Consider the following 12,833-nt stretch of genomic DNA (forward strand, 5'->3'; position numbering starts at 1 on the left):
TATCCCTGTTTTCCCGGTGTTTTGTGTTTTGGCATTTTAGTATGTCGAGTCATTCCATGGCATTCAGGGATGTCCATGAATAGTAGAAAGTAGCTGCTCAATTAATCACATGGCCCCAGAAATCCACTGTGTGATCTTGATTTTTTTTTCTTTCTGTGCTTTCACTTTCATTGTAGTGTCTGTAATGGAAAAGAAGTAGTTGGTAAGTTACAGCTGAATCGGCTCTTTATATATGCATCTACTGAAAACATGTTGAAACCTTAAATATTTCACATAGACAACTCAGTACTGGTTAGTTTAGACTGTCACCATCATCACCACCACCATCAGCATCATCAACACCTTTGGTACCATCAGCACCATCATAGTTGCCACCACTATGATCAAAGAAGAAAACATTTGGCATTTCATATTAGTGGCCATATTTCATGGATGATCAAAAATGAGGCTGGGATTGATCCTTTTCTCTGTTAAATCTCCACAGCACACAGATGGCAGGAGCCATTCACACTGGTGACATTTGTAGAACTGTGTTTTTAACTTGCAACACGTCTTTTTCTACCATGTTTCATATAGTGTCTGTACAAAGCTGTGGCTTCCAAGTCAAGCCATCTGCTTTGTTACTATGACTCTTATATCCTGGATCCTCTGGGTGTGTTAATCATGGTTTAATGTTCCTTTACCTTTAATTCTATCCTTTTTTTCCTAAGGGTTAGAAAGGGAAAAAAAATGCATACATACAAGTAGAAAGACCAACGTGTGAGGACACCATATAGTGATTTGGTAGGGTGGAGAAATGGATCCCAGACGGGTAAAGTGAAAAGATGATACTCCCCTAGAAATACTTGGGCTTCAACTCCCCCTTTGCAGACCTCTGGTGAAAAGATCTTATAAGATACATTTAGCAAATGGTGGATGTTTTCATCTCTCTTCTTGTCTGAACCACCAATTCCAAAGAATCGATTTAATGGAAATGAGGTTTATTTGGGCTCACAGAGAGACCCCAGTGCACCATGGTGAGGAAGGCATGGTGATGGGTTCTGGCAGAGTGATCCTCTGATGGCAGGAGTGCGTGGCAGCCACCTGTTTGTGTCTCAGGTGACCAGGAAGTGCAGAGGGGATAGGAAGTGGTATAGAGCTATAAATCTCAGCCACTTGAGTCCCACTTCTTCCAGGAAGTCCCTCTACTTCCTAAAGGTTATAAGATATCCCAAAAAGTGCCCTCCGGCCGGGGGCTGAATGTTCAACAGCTTGGACTTTTAGGGACATTGCACATTCAAAGCCTGGCAGTGACTAAATGTAGAAACCAGGAACTGGGCAGTTAAGGGAAGGGCTTGTAGTGCAGTGGGAGATTAAGTAGCACTCTGTGTTTACTTTAGGGGATGCTGAAGCTGCAAGGTACTTTCCTTGTTGACCCGGAGGAGGAGGGCAGTACTTGGCAGCAAACTGCACATTGTGGTGCAGGCCCCAGATGCTGAGCTCTGCATTGCTCAGATGTCAACGGGGTTTTAAGACATTTCCCCCACCTCATGGTCAGGACTGTGGATACCCCTTGGAGAGTACTTGCTTTCCATTTCACAAGACTCTCTCCTGCACCCACAGACCACTGAGGAGCTCTGTGTAAATTTCACACAGCCTTGAGTTTGGACTAGAAGAACATCTCAGACTCAGCCGCTTGCCTGGAATTTATCCGGATACCATTCTCATATGGCTGGCATCTCCCATGAGACTTTGCTGAATTCCAGGTCAGACAGAAGCCCTGCACACGCAACCATTAGTGCACACACCTCTGGAACATCTAAACTTCAGCACCTACCCTTAGAGCCTTAGAAATGGTCTGAACTGCTTGGTCTTCTGGAGCTCAGATTTAGCTTTCCACAGTCCCTCCATACTGGGGTAAATGCTCTAGCAGAAGCGAGAGAAGGATCCAGAAACTCTGATACTGGTAAGAAGGTGTCTGGCCAGCCAGAGACTCACAACCCAAGGGAAGCGTGTCCTAGACAGGAGTAGCCATTTGCTGAGGGTGCTGTTAGAACGGAAGGCTGCCCAGGCATGCCTGCACAGAGCTGTTCTCAGCTCCGAGGTGAGACCTCCCGTAGACAAGGAGCCTGCAGGGCTGAGCCTTCTCCCACAGATCCAGGCAGGTTTGACTTTCTTGCCCTCTCTAGCTTCTAAAGGCTCCTGGCATGTGTTGGCAAGCAGCCTTTCCGGGGCCCAGGGATGCCTTTCTCCCTTGTCTTCTCTTCCACATCCAACTCAAACGTCTTCCCCACAAGCCTTCTAGGTACCACTCTGGTAATTCAAAATACTGAACTCAGTCCCAGAAGCAAAGTACTTGACTCCACGTAAAGGGGATATGGCAGCAGGTACCAGGGATTAGAACTGGTCAAACTGGATCACTTCCTCTTCCCACTCCCCTCCCCCTTTGTCTTCCTCTTCTTTTCCTCCCAATCCAGGATCCCTTTCTGTCCTGATGCCAGGAAGCATCCATCACAGGTGAAAAACGGCTGGTAAAGGCTCCTGCAATGACAGACAGATCATGGCATTGGTCACTTAAATTATTTGTCACCACAGCAAATGACAGCTGCTCCAATGTTCTGAACAATGAACAGAAGGTTCTAGAAATGGGTTTTGCTACCCTTGTACTGATACTACAGTGAGAGGGAAAGAGAGTAGAAGATGCTGAAAGTGGAAACACTATGATTTCAGGAATCTCATCTCCAGTAAGTAACCCCAGGAGTCCCCTGCGACCCCAGGAGTCCTGTGTGTGTGTGTGTGTGTGTGTGTGTGTGTGTGTGTGTGTGAGAGAGAGAGAGAGAGAGAGAGAGAGAGAGAGAGAGAGAGAGAGAGAGAGAGAGAGAGGTTATTGTTATTGGGATGAAAGGTTTACTTTCTACGTCTTACGTGCAATATGTCCTTAAAATGGCATTCAAAAAGGTGAACATTGTCAACTCTCTATGAGCCTCAGGGTCAACCCTCTTCTGGGATTCATGGGCCTTACTCACCAGCCCCACCGGTAGAGCGGGGGCACTTACCAATTTACTAATGACGCTTGGAGAGTCAGATAACAACAGACAGTATGGGAGGGTCTATAGAGAGGCGGTGGATGCCCAGTTCTTCTTCACACGGTTTGATCTTTGCCGCCGGCTTTGAAGTTTATACACTGTGTGCTCAGCTTTCCTGGCAGAAGCCTGGAGTGTGCAGCGTGGAGGCCTACTGAGCTCCCCAAGTCTTTCTTTCTCTCTCTCCCTGATTGTTTCGAAATGAAAAATTAAAAAGACATCCCAGTCTAGGTGGCCTGTGGCGTAGATGGCTCAGGCAGTTAGGGAGCTGAAATGCGTCTTTGAATTTAGAATGGGGCCATCCCTGTAACCCCAGCCCCACTGTGACTTCTATGGCTCGGCTCGCATCCTAACGCAACTCTGAGAGTTGGATTACGGAATGATTTGTGATAATGGGAGGGAAGGAGAGGGCTATTTGACTTCAGGAAACAGTGCTGTGAGTTCGGAATGATGTATGACACGAGCCACGGCGGCCAAGGCAGAGTCGATATAAGAGGTACAACAGGCTGGCCCCGCTGTGCTGAGCAACCTCCCTCTAACCAGAAACACAGACACGGGCTCCATCAGCAACACTCCCCACCCCCGCTGCCCAAAACCACAGCAAGCCCCTCAGTTGCAGATAAAATATAACCAGCTAACAGGCATGCTGTTAATTAGCAGAGTGTGTGACTGGGCTGGATCCACACATACACCACCATCCTCTGTTTCCCCATCCCGAGTCCTCCCACCCAAGGAAGCAGAGAGACAAATTTAGTGGGTTATCACATTTTGAAAGGGGGGGGAGGGTGCTTTCAGGCTTGAAAGGGCTTAGCTATCTTATCTTCTTTTTCTACAGATGCAAAGTATGTGAGGGCTATCGAGAAGGGTATCTTCAGCAGCAGAAAATTTGCTTTAAAAGTTTTTTTTAAGCACACACATTAAAATATGAATTGTTGAGATTTCTGTCGTTCTGTTTTGTTTCATTTCCTTGTTTTCAGAGACCCCTCGCAGTGTGACCCTAGACACTCAAAGGCTGCTGAACACTCTCGGTGTTTGCCGTCTCTGCCCATGTCCCAGGGCATATCCAGCCACCAAGCACCCTGTCTCCAGGCCCTCAGCATTCACCAGGCATGGCACCTCTACACTGAAGCTCCCACAGTCCAAAATTTTATATTTTTTTTTCTCCCTTAAAACAAGAACAAGCCCTGGGCCACAGCCCAGTTGAACTCCAAGATGAAGCTTTGCCACAATACTAGATCATAATGATTTAAAACAGCAAATACCGTGCTAAATAACGAGCAGATGCAGCTCCGAGTCCAGCAGGCCAACAATGAGGCCAAATTAGCTGTGTATAGATTTCAGAAAGAGAAGAGACTCGGATGTTTTATGGAGGAGTTAAAAAAAAATCGAATGAGTCCCCCGTGTTGAGAATTTCCTGATGTCAGAAGCAGGGTGGATGACACAGACGTCATAAATCCAGTTGCAGAGTGTTAAAATCACTTTAGTCTGCCATCCCGGCAGGATTCAATAAAGTTGGATGGAAGACGTGTGTGTACTCGGACCTGTAGGCCCACAGCCTACAGGTATTCTAGTTGTCTGTCCCTCTGCTGCTGCCTCTGATTCTTAAGTAATTGGTTGCTTCTAAAAGCTTGCTTTAGGTCATCTCTACCGTATCGCAGGGACCAGCTCTCCGACACCGTACATATATCAGCCCCATTGCTCACCCATGCACTCACTGTTCTTAGTCAGCATCTGTGCTGTGCAGTACGATGTAGTCACAGGAGCATTTTAATTTTAATGAAAACAAAAACGGGGCTCTGAGGTCCCGTTCCCTCTCCCACACATGTCAAATGGTGCTTGCTCTGTGTCTCTGACCACACGTGACTCGACGATTAGTTCCTAACCGACTAGTGGGGCATGCCATGCTAATAAAAGTCACGGTCTGGTTTCTAAAACTGGTGGTCAAAGAGGAAGCCCTTGCGGTGCATCACTGTACCTGAGACCGTGAAGGGAGAGGAAGAACCCTCTCCTCTTCACCTGCCTGGGAGCCTGGGGCAGAAAGTAGATCTGAATTTCCCAGGCATGCTCTCTCAGGCATGAAGCAGAGATGTGCTGCCAGAGGAGGTGACAGGCTGGGATTGTTCTCACAAACCCTTGGCTTTCCCTCTCTCTGTTCGGAGAGGGCCAGTCCCTCCCTGTACACCCACAACCCCCTACCACTTCCACGCTTCAACAATAAGACTTGGTCTGCTCCTTGGGAAGGCTTGTGTGAACACAGTCTGCAAGATCCCTTTGCCTGTCAGCACCCTCGGACACAGGACACAGGACACAGGACACAGGACACAGGACACAGTCTTCCCCACTTCTCTGGTCAACACGTAGTTTCTAATGCTTGTCAGTTTCGCAAGCAGCGTTTCCTTCGTTGTGCCGTTTGACTGTCTCAGTTGTCTTTTTCTGTTTGTTTGTTTTAATTGTTGTTGTTGCTGTTTTAATTAGCATTGAGCATTTGGAGAAGGAAGACACATCAAGCTATGCTCCAACCACCTCCTCCCCTATTCCCTTCTCTGACCGGCTGGACATCAGCAACATTGGCTTCTGAATTAGGGGAAAACTGAGATAGCTGTATTTTCAATTGATTCTCAGAAACAAACACCTTTCCAGCAGGTTCTCCATAGCCACCAAACAAACTGAGAAGGAAGGTATTTTTGATGTAAATGCTGAGCAGCCGTGACCCCCTGTCTCATCATGAGGAAATAACACCATTTCCTAAAGACGCCTCTCACTGGGACCTTGGCAGCATCGCAGTTTTCTTTCTTGTTTACTAAAAAGCCAAGATTTTGGCTTCTGTGTCACACCTAAGCATATTGGCTGGCCCGCTGGCGAGACGCATCCTATTCCCGCTTCTGCAGGGCGAGCACAGCTGTGCTCTCGGAGGACGTACCTGGGTGTACGCTGTGAAGAAAGCCATTTCACGGTGCCAGCGATTCACACGCCGGGGCCACTTGGACTGGCAGAGACTGAGAGCTTTGTGCAATGGTGGCAGGGTGGGTGAAAATGAATCAGATATGAAAATATCTGAAGCAATAAATTAACGCACGGCAGGGGGGGTGATAGCTTAATCCTGTCTACTCCAACTCTACCTGACACCCGTGATTGTTACAGGAGGTGGGACGCGGGAACAGTACTGGAGCGAAAATGAACGTTCCCCAAAGATCCCCAGCTCTGCGATAGGTACGTAATGTGATTCTGAAAAGGACCTCATACAGCTTTGATGGTATTTGTGTGTTGAATTCCCGGTAACCTGTCAGGGACTCCTTTCTCATCTCGCCTTTATTTAATGCAAAAGGAATGGCTTTGACATTTGGAGAAAAACATTTTTTTTTTTAAATTCGGGTGCCTGATGAAGCTTATCAGCATGTTTTGTAATATAAAACAAATAATTCTAAGCATGTCCCCTCCTCTCTTTGAAAGTGGACAGTGCAGGCTTGACAATACCAATGACTGAAACAAAAGATAAAATCCTGTAAACATTTTTTTCCAACCAGGTACCTGAGACTAACAAATGCTTCCTCATACCGGGAAGTTCTGATTTGCCTTCATCATTTCAAACATAACTGGCCGATGCCTGAATTATTGTCCTTAGGACAGCACTCACGGGAGGGCTTTAGAACACAGACCTTCCCCACATGATGCAGAGGCATGCTCACATTCAAATGTCTCCGAGCAACGCCTCCCTGCTCGGCTGTTTTGTCTAGAATATTTCACTTTAAGGGGCTTTGGAAGTGAGACCCCTAAAGTGTTCATCCCGGTCTGTCGAAACCAAACACTTGCTTCTGGAGTCACTCAGCACACAAACCCAGACCCTCCGGACTTCGACAGGAAAGGCCTATCTGAAGAATCCCATTTCTCTCCTCCAAAGTTGAAAATAACACATTTTTATAGACATTCTGTTTTTATTGTTTGTGAAGAATCTTCAGGTTCAAGGATGAATCTTTCACTTTGGCTTTCCTTTTTAAATACACACGTTAGCCCTTTAAATAGACATTAGACTGTTTTAACTAAGTGTCTATGATCTTCAGAGAAAGGGCATGTTGCTCTGCCAGACTTCAATTTTCTGTTTCTAAATACTACACAAACATATTTACATTAAGTGTGGGACTTCTGGGAATTTCATGGGTTGAGGACAATTATAGCATGCCAATAATTTATGCTTTATCTCATTTTAAGAGCCCCAGTATATGAATTTCTGTGGCCTTATTTTTCTGCTTTTAAAAATATTCACTCAGATAGTTCTCTTAGCCAATAATATGACAAAACAGCGCTGCTTTTGTCCCAAATTTTAATGCTTATTGTAACAATTATAAATTATAACTCATCTAGTCAGAAGTCAGATAATTAAACATACAGAGATTGAAGCTTTTTTTTTTTTTTTTTTTTTTTTGCATTTATCCTTTGGAGATTAAAATTTTAGCACAGCTAAATCCATGCAAATTGGATTCAGTTGTCTTTAAATTTGCTGCATATTAAGACCATGGGCTCTCAGGTCACCCCTGCAAGAGAGAACCTATAGTGTCTTTACCTCTTAGATGAAAGCCTGATATCTAGACTAACTTCTGCTCTGGTTAGGTAGAAAGGAGACCGTGGTGGCGAGGTCACGAAGTAAAGCATGTGTGTTGAAAGCAGACCACTCATCTCCAGAGCTAGACCAGTCAGGGAGCAAAGAAAGTCTCCTAGCACAAATACAAAGCTTGGCACAACACACACTTCAGCGAGGGATAGAGCTGAGTGGTGGGGACTCAATGGGCAGAGCTCTGCAAGGCGGGTTGCTGCCACAGCTTGCTAGTGTTCCTGGCTCCAATATCCTTCTCCAAAGCCAGTGGAGACACTGTTTACTGAAGGGTGATATTTTTAAATGTGTGAATTTAAACAGAGTTGCTACGGAGGCTCTAGTCTGTCCCAAAGGAAGGAGAGGTCTTTTTCATCTCAGGTGTCTTCTGGCCACTGGGAGACCGTGGCAGCTTTCTCTAGTGGGGCACCTTATGCCAGGGATCCTGGCCTGTGCTGGCTCAGCTCAGGAGAGTTGTGCATGTGTGTGCATATCTCTCTCTCTCCTCTCTCCTCTCTCCCCTCTCTCCTCTCTCCTTTCTCTCTCCCTCCCTCCCCCCACTCTCTCCTCTCTCCCCAGTCTTCTCCTCGAGTGTGTGTGTGTGTGTATGACATTTTTTTCTGCTCCCTAGCCTCTGTCCTTGTTTCCTAGATGCAATTTTGGTCCCAGACAAGGGGTTATTTATCTGTTTCCATGTCCCTCCATCTCTCCCTCTTCTCCCACTACAGAATGTGTTATATGTTGCCTCCTCTGAAGATGCTTGATATAAAATTGAGGTAAGGTTTGCTTCTTGCTTGGCAAAAATGTACACACACACACACACACACACACACACACACACACACACACCATCCACAGGACCAACGTCCATCACCTGGACGAACGATCACCTCATTAAGTCCATGTCAGACCTGCTGGGTCTAAATCAGGTGGTCTTGTTCAAAGACACCCTCTTCTGTGTCTCTGATGTCCCTTCTTTATTTAATCTTATCCATTTGTCCTGGGGTTTTAGCAGCCCTGGCCTCCCACTCTAGTCACCTCTCCCACCACCCTGTGTGCTCTATCTACGGCATGAGTTTTACTGACAGAAACAATGCTGCCTCCGTGGGCTCGGAGCACAAGGTGGATGTGTAATCTCAGAACCCCATTTTGCACTGTTGGAATGTGCTCTGTACCCCCTATCCACCTGAGAAAGAAGAGGCTGGGACTCCCTGGTTACACAGCACCACCCTGGTTCTAGGGTCTCTCTATGCCTCTATATTTTTTTTCTAGCTGGCGTGATTACCACCCTCAGCTCATGTGCTAGGAATCAACTGTCTCTGACTTACTGATTTTCTACAAAGAGCAGAGGAAATTCAGATATGTTAGAGAGAGAACATTTGGGTAGGCTATGAAGTGCACCACTCCAATGGGCCATGGAAAGTTCTCCCCTGACATATGTGTAAAGCCCAATTTCCCCTTTAATTTAGGCTCACAATCTCTGTCCATGATGTTATGTCCCAAACAAAGCAATCTCAGGGCTATCTTTATTGAGGTATAAGGGTGTGTCCTTAACACGCAGAATCAAAATAATATTCAGCATGCCATCCCCTGCCGAGACACTAAAGGGCTGGGGAAGAATAAGAAAAAATGGGTCCTTCTATTTTTTTTTCATATTTTATTCAGTTGAATCTTTCTCATTGAAAGCCTCCTTGATAAGATGTGGCCTCCACAGTAGCCCTGAGCCTAGCAGATCAGCCTGCCAGCAGAATAGACCACTCTGAAAATAATACCTCGGCCATTAATGAGGATGCTTCCTTCATTGTGTGCAACTCACTTTGAGAACACTAGTGTCTCCACACCAAACCCACAGGGCCTGGCATGGTGGGGTGTCCACAATAACACAGGACACTAAACACATTTCCTGCTTCAGTTCCCTTCTAGAATGTTCTGCGGGCTGTGGATTGACAAGATGGATGCCTGGATTTGTGTTTCTGAAATCAAATTCCATTCTTTCTGAGGATTTGTCCCAGGAAAACACCAAAGGGAAGCATAAAGGAGGAAAAAAAAGTGGGCTGCAAGATGGAGCTTCAAACAGCAGTTCCAGTCGATAGCTGTAAATTGTAGCCCCTGCCTCGGCAAACTTTTATTTCCCTTAAAATTTTAACTAGTGTCTGTACACTCTGAGCCTGACATCACATGCTCCTCCCTGGCAATGCAGATGTGCTTGATTCCTGATGCCAGGAAGTTGGTGAAGGGGACCTTCTGAGGCTGCCCAGAGTGGGTGATTCTCAGCAGTCAGCAAGCATGTTGCAGCAGCATTCCTTCTATAGCGCTCACTCTCCAAATTTCCTCTACACTTTGTTTACTATATATTCCAATAGTGTAATATTAAACAAAAACAGTGTGTCCTATGCCAGGATGATTGATTACCACACCGGCACAAGGTCACCTCCTAGGGACAGGCTGGGTGCAGGGGGGGCTGCCTGACTCCTACAGTTAACACTATATCCGCATTGTATGAATGTCACCAGCAATCCAGTGATTTATTGCTTGGAAGGCTCTGTTCAATTTTTTCTGCCTGACCAAATTGCACATTTTCTAGAAAAAGAAGCAAAAATATTTCAGCACATGGATTACTCCCAGCCCTCATCCTCCACCCTCAGCTCCACACACATTTGCCGGCATCCGGAAGACCCAGCCTTCTCTTCTCTTTCTCCCCTTTCCCCTCTCTGCTAGATATGTGGCAAAAAAAAAAAAAAAAAAAAAAAGACATGATTATTACAGTAATGAAAAGGTGCAGCAGGACATTAAGGGCTTTTTAATCAGATTTTGGTAACATCTGTGGGCCAAGAATAAGGGCAGCTGTATGCTCTCTTTCTTAATTTTAGCTAGATTTACTTTGGATGGAAAATTGTTAGCCTGGGGGGAATTGATGGGGGCTGCAGAGGGGGCTGCCCTTACAGGGTCCAGCACAATCCAAATGGCTCGGAATACAGTGAAATCAGCTTCTCCTGCCCTGGAGGGTGCTGCCCCACACCCTTCCCTGCATGGAGATAGGCAATGGAATTAAAGAACATACCTCACTCATGGCAGAGGGGCTTTTTATTTCAACATAGGTAGTTTAACTTAAAGGATTCTTTATTCCAACTATTTAGGTGTGTTTTATCTTAAAGGGCTCCTTAGTGTAATTAAATTACGTGAATGATGCCTTAAGAGCAATTTGAGCTTGTCTGTATAGACACCATTGTCTGTGACACACCACAAGGATAAAGAAGAACATGAGAATGTTCCTGAACTGTTCATCCCATAAGGTCTTATGTGTGCATATGGTCTTATATTGTCTGGCATTATTTTTTTTATTACAATTTCAACATACAGAGTAATTCCATGCTTTTTATTTTACTTTTTGTTCTTTGATGGTTTATGCATGTAAATAATGAATGTTAGTTTTTCACCCCTTTCACTTTATTTCACACTCCTCCCTTAACCTTTAAAGAAGCATTTTCATAAGAAGTGATACAGACACACAGAACAGGACGTTTGTTCTACACAGGGACTCATGGCCATTTTTACTCAATGTGCTCACTGCTTTTTAAGAGGGTTTTTGTTTTTCCTCCTAACTCCCCACCCCCGCCATAGCTGTAATGAACCTCCTGGACACAGGGTATGGAAATACAAGGAGACAGATGAATATACAGCCCAGCACAGCTGCAGACAGGCTTTATGAAACCTTGCTTTTTGCTCTTTGTCCTATTTGTGGATGCCACTCAAGCACTGGACACTTAACACAGTGATTTGTCTTAAAACATTGCTTGGTTTTATGCCAAACTGGACAGAGAAAAGCCCATGAGGACCAACCCTGCACAAAGAACCAGGGGAAAGTGAGGAAAGCTGGGAATAGGAGATGTGATATTCACCAGGGAAGAGTATGCCAATGGTTGTCTAGTGCCAAAGGGACAGCCCTAAAATGCACACACACACACACACACACACACACACACACACACACACACACACACACACAGAGGTAGCATTATACAGGCTGAACAGGTTATATTGAGGAGTATATATGTGTACACATATATGTGTGTGCACGTAATAAGAAAAAAGAGGTCATAAATTTGTTCGAGAGTGGGGAAGAGTATATGGAAGGATTTTTAGGGAGGAAAGGGATGGGAGAAATGTTGTAATTAAATTATAATCTCAAGAAAAAAATCACAACAAATAAAATGTTTTTAAGTTTCTTGGTTGTGTATTGTGTTTAATGATTTTTATTTAATTTAGGATTCTCAATTATTAGAAGTAGAAATGTTCCAGATGAAGAAAATAGAACAGACAAAACATAAACATCAAAAAAAATTTTCACAAATTTAGCAGATTACTGAAATGGCTCTGCAGAGCCAGTTCTCATGGGTGTAAGTTCTTAGCTCTGTTTAATTTTATATGGAGGGAAAAGTGTCAAAGGGAGGGAAATAGGAACTAAGGAAAAAAGAACTGCTTTTCAGAACCCTCCCTACTGAGCCTGGTTTCATCAGATCTATGATCACTCTCTGTCTCCTACAGCCTGATAATTTACTTTTAAATCCCAGTGTTCAGTGTAAAACAATTTCATAAAATATTTCTAGTGATCCAATACTTAGATGCTAAAATTAATACTTTGTTATCATCTATCACCATGCCTCCTTCTAAGATCTAGCTGGTATTTTATACAGAGGCACCATATCTTAGGAGAATGAACCAGCCTTGCACTGATGTGTCTGTGCTAATGCAAGGCTTGAGGTCTTTGGATAATATTCCAAAAACTTTCACTTGATCTGTGAGGTTTGTTATTGTTGTGGTTGTTTAAATAACTTTGTTTTATCATTGAGTGTGTAAGTGTTTGTACATGTGGGTGTGGATGCCTCCAGAGAGCAGAAGAAGATGTCAGTTCTCTGGGAAATAGATTTATAGGCGGTTGTGAGCTCCCTGATGTGGGTGCCATGACTCCATCTGCAGTCCTCTGCAAGAGCGGCAAGTGCTCTTAACCACCGAGGACTTCTCTACCTCTTAAGTCTGTGTTTTGTCAAAAATCTTAAGCATTTCTTTTTGCTCACAGGAAAAACCCAATCATGGCTATAAAAATAGACACACCAGCACACACGCAGTATCTTCTGGTCTTCTTCTCATACTGGGTGTGTGCTAGAAACAACACACAAGTACCCCAC

At 44.8% G+C, this 12,833-nt stretch overlaps 1 long non-coding RNA gene across 1 annotated transcript; it reads left to right on the top strand.

The window, feature by feature from the left end:
* The first annotated feature begins 6,048 nt into the window (after window positions 1-6,048).
* On the top strand, window positions 6,049-9,844 carry LOC127189959 (uncharacterized). Its single transcript, XR_007830681.1, has 3 exons — window positions 6,049-6,272; window positions 8,376-8,423; window positions 9,560-9,844. It is a non-coding gene; the product is annotated as an uncharacterized LOC127189959 (long non-coding RNA).
* Window positions 9,845-12,833: the final 2,989 nt, after the last annotated feature.

Source organism: Acomys russatus, chromosome 5 (assembly GCF_903995435.1).
Source record: "Acomys russatus chromosome 5, mAcoRus1.1, whole genome shotgun sequence".
Taxonomy (NCBI): domain Eukaryota; kingdom Metazoa; phylum Chordata; class Mammalia; order Rodentia; family Muridae; genus Acomys; species Acomys russatus.